This window comes from Camponotus floridanus, unplaced genomic scaffold, assembly GCF_003227725.1.
Source record: "Camponotus floridanus strain SB8 unplaced genomic scaffold, Cflo_v7.5 scaffold3, whole genome shotgun sequence".
Classification (NCBI taxonomy): domain Eukaryota; kingdom Metazoa; phylum Arthropoda; class Insecta; order Hymenoptera; family Formicidae; genus Camponotus; species Camponotus floridanus.
The window spans coordinates 3,329,319-3,344,114 of record NW_020229436.1 but is presented as its reverse complement, the minus strand read 5'-3'; the positions used below and the strand labels follow the sequence as shown (position 1 = coordinate 3,344,114).

Here is a 14,796-nt window from a genome sequence, read left to right as displayed (position 1 = left end):
CGATGATTTTTAATTTCTAACATTAAATGATGGATAAAAGAAGTCATTGATATTAATAATTAATTCTATATTTATTACTATTTTTCCGAGATATTTCAATTTTACACTACGTTTTTGGCTATTTCGTTTTTTGCATTCCTTAAGAATTAAGGCTGAAGAATCTCAAAATCTGATATAGATTGTAATCAAACTTTTTAATTGAGACATTAAAAAATTGACTTAAAAATTGATTTAAATTTATTATTATAAATTTATTATTAATCACACAGAAAGATTTGCATTCATTACGTTAGCTATAGAATGTGCAAATGTGCTTTTCAAAAATATCTGTTTTCACTATCGCTACAATATCGAAACTTTACAGGATAACGGTATGCAGGCGAGAGTAATGCAATATTGCTGTGGCAACGTTGCTTTGATTAAACATGACGCGTATTAAATAAAAATCCTATAAAATTTCACAAAAATTCTGACCATGAGATCGAATATCATGCACGATAGTGATTTATATTTGAAACAACAGAATTTATAAAAGTACTTTATATAAAGAGCCACAAATATACCATAAACAAACATTTACGCACATTTATAAATTGTTAATATATCGGACTATAATTGTGCTCCAATATTAATCTTGCTTTATAATACGTTGAGCAATTTTCTATTTCTAAATTTTTTATAATTAATAAATTATACATAAATTATACTTCTTGAAATATATTATCTGTACTGTTTTTTATAAATAATATAAAACAGTTGAATATAATAAACTATGTAATAAAATAATTAATATTTAAATTTTAAATATTTGATTATATTTTTTATCAATATTTTATTAAATTTATTTTATATTTTTTATCTACAATAATTTTAAATTTATTTCTTTATAAATAACTATTAAAAAATAATTTGTATATTTCGTATTATATGAAAACTACAATAGAATAAATAGAATAAAAAATCAATCATCATCTTATGTAGATATATTCAAAATATGGCAATAATAATGTGTTTAATAGGATGAAGTAAAATAATTCAAGAAAAAATTAACACTATTTAAAAATAAAAATTAAGTCAGTTTAAATTTAAATAATCGTAGATAAAATAAATGAGATGTTGAGAAATGTAAACACAAACGATGTAAACACAAACGATGTAAAAATACTTATATTACTTATATTATACTATTAAATTAAATTAAGTTTAATCCTGAACCTTAAAATTTTCTACCGCTTTTTAATTATTTTATTTGATTTTTTTCTAATAAAAAGATGAAAACAATTTGTCTTTATTGCGATTTATTCATTCGTCACAAAATATTTCTATATTATTGAAGATAATTAAAATACGATTGAATTCAATGAAAAGAATTAAAATGATAGGGGAGAAAAGATGAGTGCCGTTAATATTGAATGAATGAACATCGCGTCTAATTTTATTGAGTGCTAAGAACGTCGCTGAAATTCAACGAAAGGTTTCAGAGAAGTTTGTAATTGTAGATTTCCAAATTTCTTGGGTAAATAGGTAGGTGCTAGCGTTACAATTCGCTTACTTCAACTTGAAGTCATGAACTTTGAATCGATTAAAGCAAGTTGTTAACTTATCAGTATCGTCCTGTACGTATATCTCTAAACTTAATATTTTCCAAATATGTGTTCTGCAACAGTCTCTAGTCTTTTGCTGTTATAAACTAGGTTTTTGCAAAATGAACCAATAAACTATTTTTTCTTTTATAAAAACGTGTGAGTCAGTCAGCATTCTAGTAATTCTCCGAAATAAAGAATATGGTAGAAAATAGTAGATCCAATTAATTCAGACTCTTTTATGAATCTTGAATTAACTTAATTACGTGGAAGATTGAATTGGCTTAATTACTCGTTGATAAATGATGCGCTGAGAATCAATGAATGAGATCGTATAATAAATTAGAAAAGTAAATTTTTCATATAAATAATTTTATCAATAATATATAGTTAAATAATATTGCTCTCTCTTTATATAATTTCATAATTTTATATATATGTATACATATTTCTGAAATTACATGTTATTTTAAATCCATGCTGGCATCAAATGTCCAAACGAAATACTTTACTTATTGTTTGTATTGCAACAATATAGTGGTCAAAAATTTCATTGAAACGCATATCGATTGCAAAAAAAAATTGAAAAGAATTGGATAAAAATGATTCAGAATTTTATTTGTATGAGATATGGAAACTTCTGTCTCGAATTCTACATTGTTATTACGCTTTCTTGAGATCTTTAAACGTGAAAAGGTGCAAAGCAAATATCATACAGCGTGTTATTAATTAATATGTATCTTTTCGTAATATCTCTTCGTTAGTCTGTACGACTCTTGTAACACTTAACGCTATAAATAAGCAACTTTGACAGAAACATCTGTTCAAGGCATTTAAATTTTACATAAATCCATTTGTACGCTTGTATTATAATATCGATCCATCATTTGTCATGCATTTTTAAAAATAATAATTATAAAAAACAAGCATCAAGTATTTTATTATAAATATTTTAGATATTTTAAAATAAAATCTGGAATATTTTATACACGCGTTGTTCGATAATTTAGAATAAATCATTTTCGAAAAAATGAGAAAAAGAAAAAAACAAGCAATATATCTATTTTAAAAATAATATAAACGGATAATTGATACATTATTTATCTCATGTTGTCCGATGTTTTCCCAGTAGTCCTCTTTTCCTTTCTTGTTCATCTTTTGCTGTTTTTTGAGCTACATACTCATTCGTGAAAACTCGATTAATTATAATTAGTCGTATACGCCAAAGATCGCGAAGCACTTTGCACGGTATTCCCGACCGCGTAATAATCATAGGAGATATGTATACGTTTTGTTATATTGTGAGAGTAATATATGACTGCATAATATATACGAAAAGTACATTTATTCGATGATTCTACACGAGATTAAAATCATGTGTCACTCGTTATATTAATGCTATCTCTATTGTTATAGTAATGCTATCTCTATTGATACATGTACATATAATTGTAAGATTGAAAGTTTAAAGTGATGAAAAATCGTGATATAAAATAATCACTTATTTCAATAATATGAATTCAAAAATATATAAAGCATTTTCACTACTTGACTCGAGTGTCGCGTGGGAATAATAACAGAACCACGATATGTAAACACTGACGCGTTATACATCGTCAAGGCCAGACATGTTATCACATACATATATACATAAGTATGTGTGTATGTGTGTGTCAAAATACGTGAAATATTTCGACAACGAATTATCAATCATGTTTTCAACCTTGATGGCGTATAGCGCGTCATTGTTTGCCGCGGTCTTATTATCATTCGCACGGCGACGCTCGAGCAGTCAAGTAGCTAGTGAAACGCGTTGTATATTATTAAATTCTTTTCCTAATCGCGACAAATGTCGAATTAAAATTCTCTTATTAACAATTAACAATTAATTAACTTTCGATAACCGATATAAGACTGCATAAATCTTTATCAAAGCACAATCATTCATCATTAAAAATAAGAAGAGACAGAGACGAAAATTATAAATTTTATCACGATTCTTCGATTATCATACTTACGGATAATAATTATATTCTCTAACAATGTTTAGAGAAATAAATTTTTTTCTTATTCGATGTTTTACATTTTTCTAAAATGAGAAACATATATTAATTATTTATTAAGCGATTATTATGACTTTTCATTACTTTAATCTTCTGGTTTTACAATTTGTGTTATTGTACATGTACTATACATGCATTAACAATAGAGATAGCATTACTGTAACGAGTGACACATAATTTTCGTCTCGTGTAAGCGTTACGTGAATTGTGTTTTTCGTGTTGCTTTCTTACGATATACAAAAGTGTATCTCTCGTGATTATTTCGCGATTGAAAGTACCGTGCAAAGTCTCGCGATCGTTGCGTATACAACTAATTATAATGAATCGTGTTTTCGCGAGTGAGTGTTATGAGAAAACACCAAGGGATAAACAACAGAGGAAAAACAGATCTGGAACAGCATCAGGCAATGCGTATATGGTAAGTAATTCATAAATTAATTATCATTTATATTATTTTCAAACTAAACATATTGTTCACTCTTTTTCATTTTTCCGATAATAATTTAGTCTAAATTATGATTATATATATATATATATATATATATATATATATATACATATATTACACACTCGCATCCCTCTCTTCCATTGATTAAAAAAGATATGTCTTAAAAATACGATCAAGTAAAATATTTTATTATAGATATTTTAGGTATTTTTTTAAAAATATCTATAATAAAATATTTTACATTTGATATTTTTTTTAAGACATATCTTTTTTGATCAATGGAAAAGAGGGATGCGAGTGTAACTCCATATAAATTTTAAAATAAATTACTCCGAATTATGTATTATATTGAAAAGTTATATAACTCTCTCAACATTTTGACGTAATGAGAAAATATATCATATATATATATATATATATATATATATATATATAAGTATATAATCTTATATATATCTTATAACTTTTATATATAGATGTTAATAGTTTTCTTTTCAAAATTTTATTTTATTATAATTAAAATTATTTTATCTTATTATTATATGCACCTCCGAATATAAGTTCAATGCATCATAAGTTTTGAAATATTAATTATTTTAAACGTTACTACAATTTAAATCTTCCATTTGTTGTTACAGATCAACATAACTGACAACTTGAGACAACGACAAAGGAAAGACATCCTTACACCGGCGGGGCAACTCTAAGGTAAGTGCTTATTATTTATATATTAATTGTTAAAAGTCGCATGAATTCGATTTTATTATTTGAATAAATTAAACAAGAAAGAAAAAAAGATTTTTATATAAATCTTTCTAAAAGCTTCTATTAAAAAAAACTTTTTTCTTTCAATTTATAAAATTGTATGATTCATATAAATCCAAATTATCGATTAATTAAATCATATGTAACATATAATAATCATATATATAAAAAGTAATAAATTAATTTATAGCTTATTATAAATTATATATATATATATATATATATATATATATATATATCACAAATTACTTTGACCGATGATTTGGAATTAATTAGATAAAGCAAAATTAAATTCAACGATGAATAACAGTCATCTTACAATCATATTCGAATATAAAAGCGTTCATGCACCGACGATGATAATTAGCCAGTAATGAAAGGAATTTTCAAAATATCAAAAAAATTACAATCAAATATATTATATATTATAATTTAAATTGCGAGCAAAGTGCAGAAAATATATCTACGAGCAACAGGTGTAGTATCGCCGCGAGCGGTGATGTGTGAATTGGACGCGCAAGTTTCAATCTTTCTCCTGCTCGAAATTCGTCTATTAATTCGCGAGATCGAATAGATCGTGCAATCGTATTCTTTCGCATTATTCTTTCAGTATGATATAATAAAATGCGCGTTGCATATGCAAATAATATCGAGAGTACCGATCAAATGCTGTGCGACTATAATTAACGGATTTCCGCGAATGTTTATCGAATGCTGTGAAGAGTAGCAGCAGAAGACAAAAAAATAGAGAAAGAGGCTAGAGAGATCGGGCGATGGTGACGCAATCATAGCATAGAACCATAGACATATATACGTGAGATAATTTATTTTATTTATATATTACTTGATTATAATGTATTACTTGTTTTGCAAAATAATTGTTTCGACATTTCGACAGTCGCATGGTTCGTGTGTAATTTTGCATTGTTATATAAAATATGAAGTCTCTTTTATTTTATTTAATATATATATATGTGTGTGTGTCAAACATTTAATAAAATATTTATAAGTTTTATTTTATGTGTATATGTGTACACACAAATATTATATATATTAGAAATATGCATGAATAACAAAAAATATTATAAATACATCACATATTTTAACTTATTTAATAAAATATTAATTTTATTCAAATTTTCATAGTCTGTTAATTCATATTTTTTATTGAATCCAATGTGATTTTATTCTATTACTCGGAATAAAGTAAAATACAATTCAAATATTCTACAGAATAAAAAAATTTTCTATGAATTAATTCTCAAAATTAGTTTTACTAAAAAAAATTTGTATTATAAAAAAATGATGTTAAAATAATAATTTTTGCAACAATCCATCCGAGCACTCCATCTATGCACAGAACAAAATTTTCAAAATTACATACATACGCGTACATATATGCTTAGTAGAAACTGTAGTATCACGTTTTATATTATCACGTTTTATATTGAGAATACAACGAGTGATATATTTATAATATTGTTTGTTTATTTAATAATTTATTAATTTAGTAATATATTAATGATGTAGCAATACTATATGTATATATTTGACTTCATATTTTCGTATATTTTTCAAATTACACAAAAATATCTGAAATTAGAAACATTCATACATTCGCCAACTTATCGAGATAATTATCTTCCTAGTGATATTCTCGATAGATAAGTGTTCTATTGTGTGTGAAAGAGGATTATCTCTCAATAGCAATGACGGAATCGGTACAGGGTTCAGTCCTTATCTACCTCTTGTAATTGAAGCTATGATGTAGGTCAGAGACTCTAATAACACTGGCTATAGCTACATGTGCACATATCACGCATAAATGCATGAAGTACGTGTAGGATGCATATAAAACGTGACAATACGAGATTTCTGTGCGAGCATAAATGTACATATGCATGCGCACTCTTTTGCATACGGGGTAAGTACATACATATACACGCGGAAATGTATAAAAGCATGCCCTCAAGGGTTCATTGCGAGTGTACTGCATAACCAATTCTCTCGGACTCTTTGCGATTCTCGTCACGCTTGTCGCTGAGCATTTTCACGTTGCGCTGTTAAATAAGAAGAATTATTCAATTTTTTGAACATCGCGCTTTTCTTTCTCTTCCTTGCAAAATGTTGAGCGTGCGCGAGAGGAATTATTTAATTTCTCAAACAAACGAAACAGACTTCATTTACGCTGACATTATATACAACATCTTGGTAACTAAGCTTCAAATTAGAATATTCTGTTAAATCCAAGATAATTCTTTAACAAATACAATTATTCGATAAACAAATTACATATATTATCCTTTCTTAGTCGTTATTTGTCCAAACTTCTGCTTCCATGATAACTAAAATATAAAACATTATTTTATCAAATTGGATGATAATATCTAATACACGTTTATATTTTTTAATTAAAATTTTAAAGCAGTATCTTAAAAAATTCAATGTTATTTTATTAGTAAATTATCATAAATATTTGATGACAATAATATTTATAATAAATATCAATTTTATAAATATATTATAGAAAAATATTTACGGCATCTTATTAATTGTATTAATCTTAGGAGTTACGCTAATTATTTTAAAGAAAATAATTATCATTTTTAAATCTTAATTAAAAAATATGAAAACCTAATATATTCTACATAATAATTCGCGTTAATAATAAAATAATGTTTTATATTTATTCATGTGTATGCTTTCGATAATTTAGTCTCATTATACTCTATAATTAATTAAATATATAATGTTCGGAAAATTTATATTATGTATTATCAGTGAATTAGAGACGAAAAATCCACTAGAAGTAGTGCCGTTAATTAATTGCATACTAGGAGAGAGATGAAGGCGTTCCGTATTTAATTGGAGAAATACGGCCAGGCAATGAATCGAGACTCTATCGAGCCTAACCTGATGAAACGAGGATAATTATCTGGTTCGATAATGGCAAGCAGAGTATACGCCTGTATTCACTGTAACAGTGTCACGTCAAAAGCCTCTGTAATTCGACTTGAATAATGACGCTGCATGCCATTCTACGTTACTTTGTCATGTGTAATTGCAACCGCTAATATCGATGATTACAATATTGCACTTTGCAAATTCCTGTATTCAAAACACAGAATAACAAAAGGAACCTAAACTCTACAATTATAATTATCCTCGTATATAAAATCTATTTTGTTTGTTCGAGAAATTAAATAATTCTTCTCGCTAATGCCGCAAGAGAAAAATAAAGATGTTGAAAAAGATACGATGTTCTTGTTTATAAAAATAATACGAAATATTAAATTTTGTATATAAATGGGAGATATAAAATATTGTATTTTTTGAGATATAAAACATTAAACATTAATATGCACAGGAATTATTATAAACTATGTCATACAAATAAAACATTGAACGTATATAAAAACGTCCTTTTTCCATTTTAAGCATTTTATATAACCATATTTATTAATTAAAAATTCTGTTTCATAATAAAATATTGCGCTATCATAATCAATTCGAAAATTGCAAACGCGATTAAATGCGTAATTAAATTTATGCATTTCATTTAAAGACCAGTCTATTTCTGTGTTAATTATAACATCGTGTTTTTTTTGTAAGAACGACACGTTTTTCTTGCGAAATATGATAAAATATGATTTCTTGGAAATAAATATAGTGTTATAAATTCCAAATCTCTGCGTGTAGAAGTTAATCGTTATAATTATACTTTATATATGGGCATACTATTTTGCAATCTGCAGTATATCACAAGTCCATTAACGTCGTAGAATGTTAAAAGTATCGTGCAGTGAATGGCTAATCGTGTTTTGTTCTCGCACCGTTGGAAACTTCCTATATGAATGTCCAATGTGTCCATTCCCCATATTGCGTCACGTCGATAAATCGACCCTCGTTCGAATTTAGGGGTTTGTCTCGACAATAAATAGGGGCTAAAGCAACGCAACTAGAACTGATCTTTGTAAGCGCGGCCAATGATCGCGTTGCGGAAATGTATCCCATTACGAGGGTGACAATACACAATGTAACGGATTGTGAATATTAACCCTGCCGACGATTCGAATATGAACATATTGCATTTCCATGTAAGTGACGTAGAAAGTATCGTAAATGTAATAAATGCGGTAACGTGCAGTCATTGTCAGTATTATTAATTGGATACTCATGAGTATATTCGCGTACATAACGTATTTTGGTTCGTAAATTTATACTGCACTTCTCGAAGCTACAAGCTGGCGATAGGACATCCGATAGTAATAGGACATCCCATATACATAGTTTCAGGCGCAAATAACTTCACGGCAACGTTTACAGACTAACTCTATACCCGCCAGTTACAATTTCCGGCAAATGTTCGGCAACCAATCACGTTTCATGCCCTTCGGTCTACCCACATAACGTTAGTATTTACTTCTCGTTTACAAGAAATTTTCTCCGAAATTTCCTCCATACCTTTCTCCAAGGATTCCCGTGATACTTTGCACGAGGTTAAATTAGTGCCACTTATATATGCATCTATTTAATGAAAATTAAATATGTCTGTGACATGGTCAGCCATTACAGTGCGCTACTAGAGTATATCGCAAATAACTGGTCGTGATTGTATCTCATGGGATTTATATATCAGACAATTTTGTGAATAAATCGCAAAAATATATAGAACGAACTGACTATGCATATTAAATGTTTGACGAGTATATTTGATTTGAAAGCACTATATATATTAAATTTTAATTTAAAATGATATATGACTGTTTGCCATTCTTAGCAACATTTGTTTAACGACATAAGAAAAATATTGATTTTAATCTTTTAATGTTGAAAATGAAATCAATTCATCGATTACCATAATTGATTTAAATAATTAAGATATAAATTATATTTAGAAAAATATAAAAACTGAAAGATTATAATGATGATAGAATGAATGATCAAGGATTTTGAAATGAAATCTGAGATTAGATCTGAAACTGCCACTATAAACTCACACATGTTTAATGGCACGTGACATCAATTTCTGATCTTGGTCATTACATTCCCGGTAGAATCGAATTATCGCTTAGCTGTAATCGAAACGTAGAAGTGGGGAAGTAGAGAAGGGTGTTCATGGCGATAATTAATTCCGTGTCGTTGACATATGGCACTCGCGAGGGCGCTATTTCGAATTACCATACCATACGAGCTATATCGTTCGGAACGGCGTATGGCTGTGACCTGTCGCTGCCAGACAAAGCGTTTAATTGACTGAACTAATCCGGACTAAACAGTAATTAAAACTGCAGGCCCCATCTTCATCGTCCTCGTTGCTGCGCGATTAGCGTCGCTTCCTTGTCTTCATAACGGCTAATGGGAATGTTTCTCTACTCTTAATCGTGAGTAATAGACCGGATATATATGTAGCTATATAATTTCTTCATATAAATTATTTTTCAAGGTCCGTTTTAAACGATCTACAATTCAAGATAGCATTATATGTATACATTATAAATATAATTTTATATATCGCATATTTTCTGCCTTGTCCAATATCCATATATATCTTAATATGTATTTTGCATGTGTATATATTTATCTTTTGTATGAATTGGATAGAATTATAAGTAGAGTTCAGTTTTATTTTTCGCGAATTATAGATCGTCCAAAATAGACTTAAAGACATTTTTCGAAGATATTCATTTTGATATTTCGCATAAATGTGACGTAACATTGGAATTGACACGTATATTATATATGTGTATATGTGTGTGCATGCACCAGCAATTCCTTTGATCAATTACAAATGTCACACGCTGTGACTGTCTGTAATAAAAAAAAGAAAATATGTCAAGATGGAATGTGTGATATTTGACAGTAGATAAAAATTATTCGATTTATTTACGAAACTGTACCAAAACATTTTTTTTCATTGTACACTTTGAATATATTTGATTAATCGCATATTTGATAGTATAACAACCTTGTATAATTTATATTTTAACGCGCTAAATTACATATAAAATTTTACATTATTTGATATTTAATATAAAATCAAGCTTGATTTTCTCTCGAAATGACATATAAAAATGACCCATATAAACCTGAATATATCTGAAAAACACAAGCAAATATTTCAAAAATGTCAATAGTGAATGTTTAGCAAGATATGATTTATGAAATTATCTGTCTCTTCATTGGAAAATAACGAGAGATAAAACATCGAGATAGACAGAACAATATAATGCAGATGCATTTCGATAGCCTCAATTTGCGGACATATGTGAATAGTTACATCATGATCAAGTGCCCAGAAAAGCACCATTTATGTTAACATAACATTCTCATCGTATAATCGAGAATTATGTATTGATTAATCACGCGATTTATCTCGCAGAGTATCTTTACACGTTTTTACGTATGGTACAACATAACAGATTGCTGCAATTAATGCGTATTCGTAATCAACTTGATAATTAATAAGAGATTTGAAAACAAAATTATTTGTTCATTATTATTTTGTTACGCGAAAAATATTTTGAGGGTTTGCAACTGTCGTTTTTATTTTTTACTGTCACGTTGCAACGGACTTCCCCCTGTATGTGTCATCGCAAGAATTGTTAGTTTTCCAAAATTGCATTCATCATGAATTTTTTCCCTCATAATTCGAAACGACCGAAATAGCTCGATAAAAATATTCGCTTTTATAAAACAGTACGCAATGTGATGTGAAAGACAATCCACGACGTTTCCTTCATTATAATTGATGACATCATTATTCGTCAATTAAAAAAAAAACATCGTAGATGAGGTGATACAAATGTCAATATTATATTTCTGTTATTCTCTTTCCTCGCACTAAGAAATATGCAATAACAGATAATATTTTATATAAAATGTGTTACTCATATTCACGCTATTTAAATAGAGAGCATGTAAAAAATATGTAATCTAAACAAAATTTAGTGATCTATTTTACGGATAAGGATATTGAAAAATAGAAGATTTTGATATTGAAGAATTAATTTATAAAATTATTAAATTAATTTTTTGCTTACAGCTCTTTCTTGAATACAAATTAATACATCAAAGTACGCAACAGTGGTATTAAAGATACATATTTCTTTCTCGGATTAGCTAGATAACCATAGCCGCTCCTAAAGTCGCGAAAAACAATTGCGCCTTCATGCTTAAGGGAATGCAATTTCGCCATCACGTTCGTCCGCGATTGTTTCGCGAAGGAAACTTCGTGCTTGAAAGAGCGGATAATTGGCTTGAACTATCGCCGAGGCAGACTGCGCGCGGTCGGAATTTCTCGACGAATCCCTTTCCTAAGGTCGTGCCGATTACATAGATTTATCATAAAAAGAATTTTAATCAAGCAAATCGCGTCATGCGTACTGAATATTTTATTTTTATACGATTTCGCGTTGATTACTAAGAGAGAGATTACAAGCTTCGTTGAATCAAATCCTTTAATTTATTTTTTTTTTGTAATTGATTGGAAATTTCTTTGAATAATTAAAAAAATTAAGAGGGAATTTATTAAATCAATAGACACACACGAGACATTATAAAAGTGATACAAAACATTCAATATTATATTTTGCTATAAATAATATCTGCATCAATATTTGTATGTTATATCATATCAATATTATATCAATATTTGTATATTTGTATATTATTAAAAATAAGACGAACAATCAATTTTATTTTACATTGAGGAAAGTTCCGATATTGTCATATTAAAATAATTCGCTAAGTGTATTGATCAGAAATATCCACGATATCAATTCTTTCGCTCGTATTCAAATAAATGATGCAATTCTACACGGGTATTTCGGTCGAAAATCGGATCGTACGTTTATACAAGCGATGTAATCATCGTACTAACGATGTAAAAGCGAAATATCGTGGAAAGAAGCGTGTTCGATGAAATAGGATTCCAAGCCTCGATTAACGCTTGTGTCGCACTCGTAAGTAACATACGTTGATTACGCTCTGTGCGCTAATTATGGCCACGCATTTGAAAGCGCACGTATCCTGCTAAAACTGTGTATTTGCTGGAATACAATATGTATTACTTGCGAGCATCAATTTGGAACGTGCTTGACATAAATCGGCGTCAATGAGCAAGGTTGTATCATGATTGACGATCGAATAAAAAAAATATATTTCACTTAAAGAACGTTTTTAAAAATTATGTCAATAGTTATTATAAAGAACGTGTATGTGAAATTATAAGTATATAAGAATTGTGTCTTTTTTTAAATATATACATATATATTTTTTCTAATCATTTAAAAATTTTTGATTTTTCAATTAATATAATAAAGAGAAAAGAAGAAATGAAATTTCAACGCGTTTAAAAAAATGGAGACATGATTAAAAAATAATATGTTTCTAAAATAATGATCTTAAATATAACTATATTAATATTGTGATTAACGTTGATCTTTTATTTATATAAAATCATAATTTATCTAATTATAAATAGAGCATTTTATGAAAAAGTAAAAATAACAATTTTTAAAATCAAATGTAATATAAAAAAGAATTCTAGTTCTAGCTCAATTTTATTCTATGCTTATGATGAAAGTAATACCTTGCATAAGAAAAATCTGTCTTCACGTATGCATCTGTTTCAACATTGCTTTCGATTTCTCGCGTTGAAGAATTCAACCGAGGTTGTCGCACGGAAAAGTTTCCTGGTGTCAGTGTGTTTCGGAGATCGCCGGGAAAGCTGTTGGGAAAAAGGGTACGGTGTATATGAGAGAATGACGAGGAAAATGTAAGGCTGGGGGGGATGAATTCAAAGATGAAAGGAAAGTGAGGCGGGATGTTGAAAACCGACGAGATTGGATGCAGTTGCATATTAATATCGCGGTGGAAGATTTGCGATGAGGTCAGATAGTCTCCGACTTATTTATTTGTCTCTGCATGATGCAGAGAGAGGGATTACTTGAGATTAGATAGTCCTGAGATTCAATTTGTAGACGATGGATTTTACGCGGATTAAGCTGGGAGCATATTATTGCGTCTCGTGAAATTATTCTCGCTAAATACATTTAAAGTCAGAGAGAAGTCTGGTTTGGCTAAAAGTAATTATTAATAATTAATATAAATAATTTATATAATTTTTCTATTAATATTTCCTATCAATATATACATCGATTGAAATAGAAAATATTAATAGAAAAATTAATAGAAAAATCTGCATACATTTAAAACTTATGACACCTATAATTTAATATAATTTAATACAGAGAAAATTATTTTTACATATATACATTAAACAATTTTAAAAAGAAAATTATATATATATAATGTCGAGAAAAGCTGTATTATACAAGAATATGAATCTGCATTGCTTGTATAACGCATTATATTACAATTAGAAACTTTCGAGTACGATCTTCGTGCGAATTCTCATTCCGAGGATTAAGACAAAAGTATTGCGCGGGAGGACGCGTAAATAACGCAAAGTTATACATCTTGCACGATGGCGAAGGGTATACTTCGCGTGAAATTTCACAGGGGAAATCCGTGCGACATTAACAGCGGAAACGCGCTGTTTAACCCCCTACCGTACCTTCGGCGCAAAAGCGTGCATATCGCGTTTGGGATTGTCTCCGGTTGACCGAGTACGCTTCTTCGTGGTCCAACGGCGCCAATTCAGTTATCCGTGTAACGGCAAACGCGTCAGCTTGTATTTCCGCAAAATGCTCGTTGCGGTTTAACATCGCTCCTCGTATGTCGCCGCAAAGCGGAGCATCTGTGCCTCGAACAAGGGCGTTATTAAAGAACCGAACTGATCGTGAGTTTTTCGTATTGAAACGATTTTTTATCGACAGAAAACTACCGAGAACAAGATATTATTTAAAACCGAATATAGAAATTTCTTCGAGGATTAATTCATTATTTCATTTATTCATCGCCTATTCTTGTT

The 14,796-nt window shown here is 28.9% G+C and overlaps 1 protein-coding gene across 2 annotated transcripts in view; it reads left to right on the top strand.

The window, feature by feature from the left end:
* Positions 1-14,796, top strand: part of LOC105254897 (lachesin) — a 158,827-nt gene that overhangs the window by 12,172 nt on the left and 131,859 nt on the right. Inside the window, exons 1-2 of one of the 2 annotated variants that reach the window (XM_025409988.1) lie at positions 3,726-4,064; positions 4,733-4,802. The gene's annotated coding sequence lies outside the window, so the exon portion shown is untranslated. Of the gene's footprint in view, positions 1-3,725; positions 4,065-4,732; positions 4,803-14,796 lie in introns of those variants that run through there. The other variant, XM_025409987.1, reaches the window with a different exon arrangement.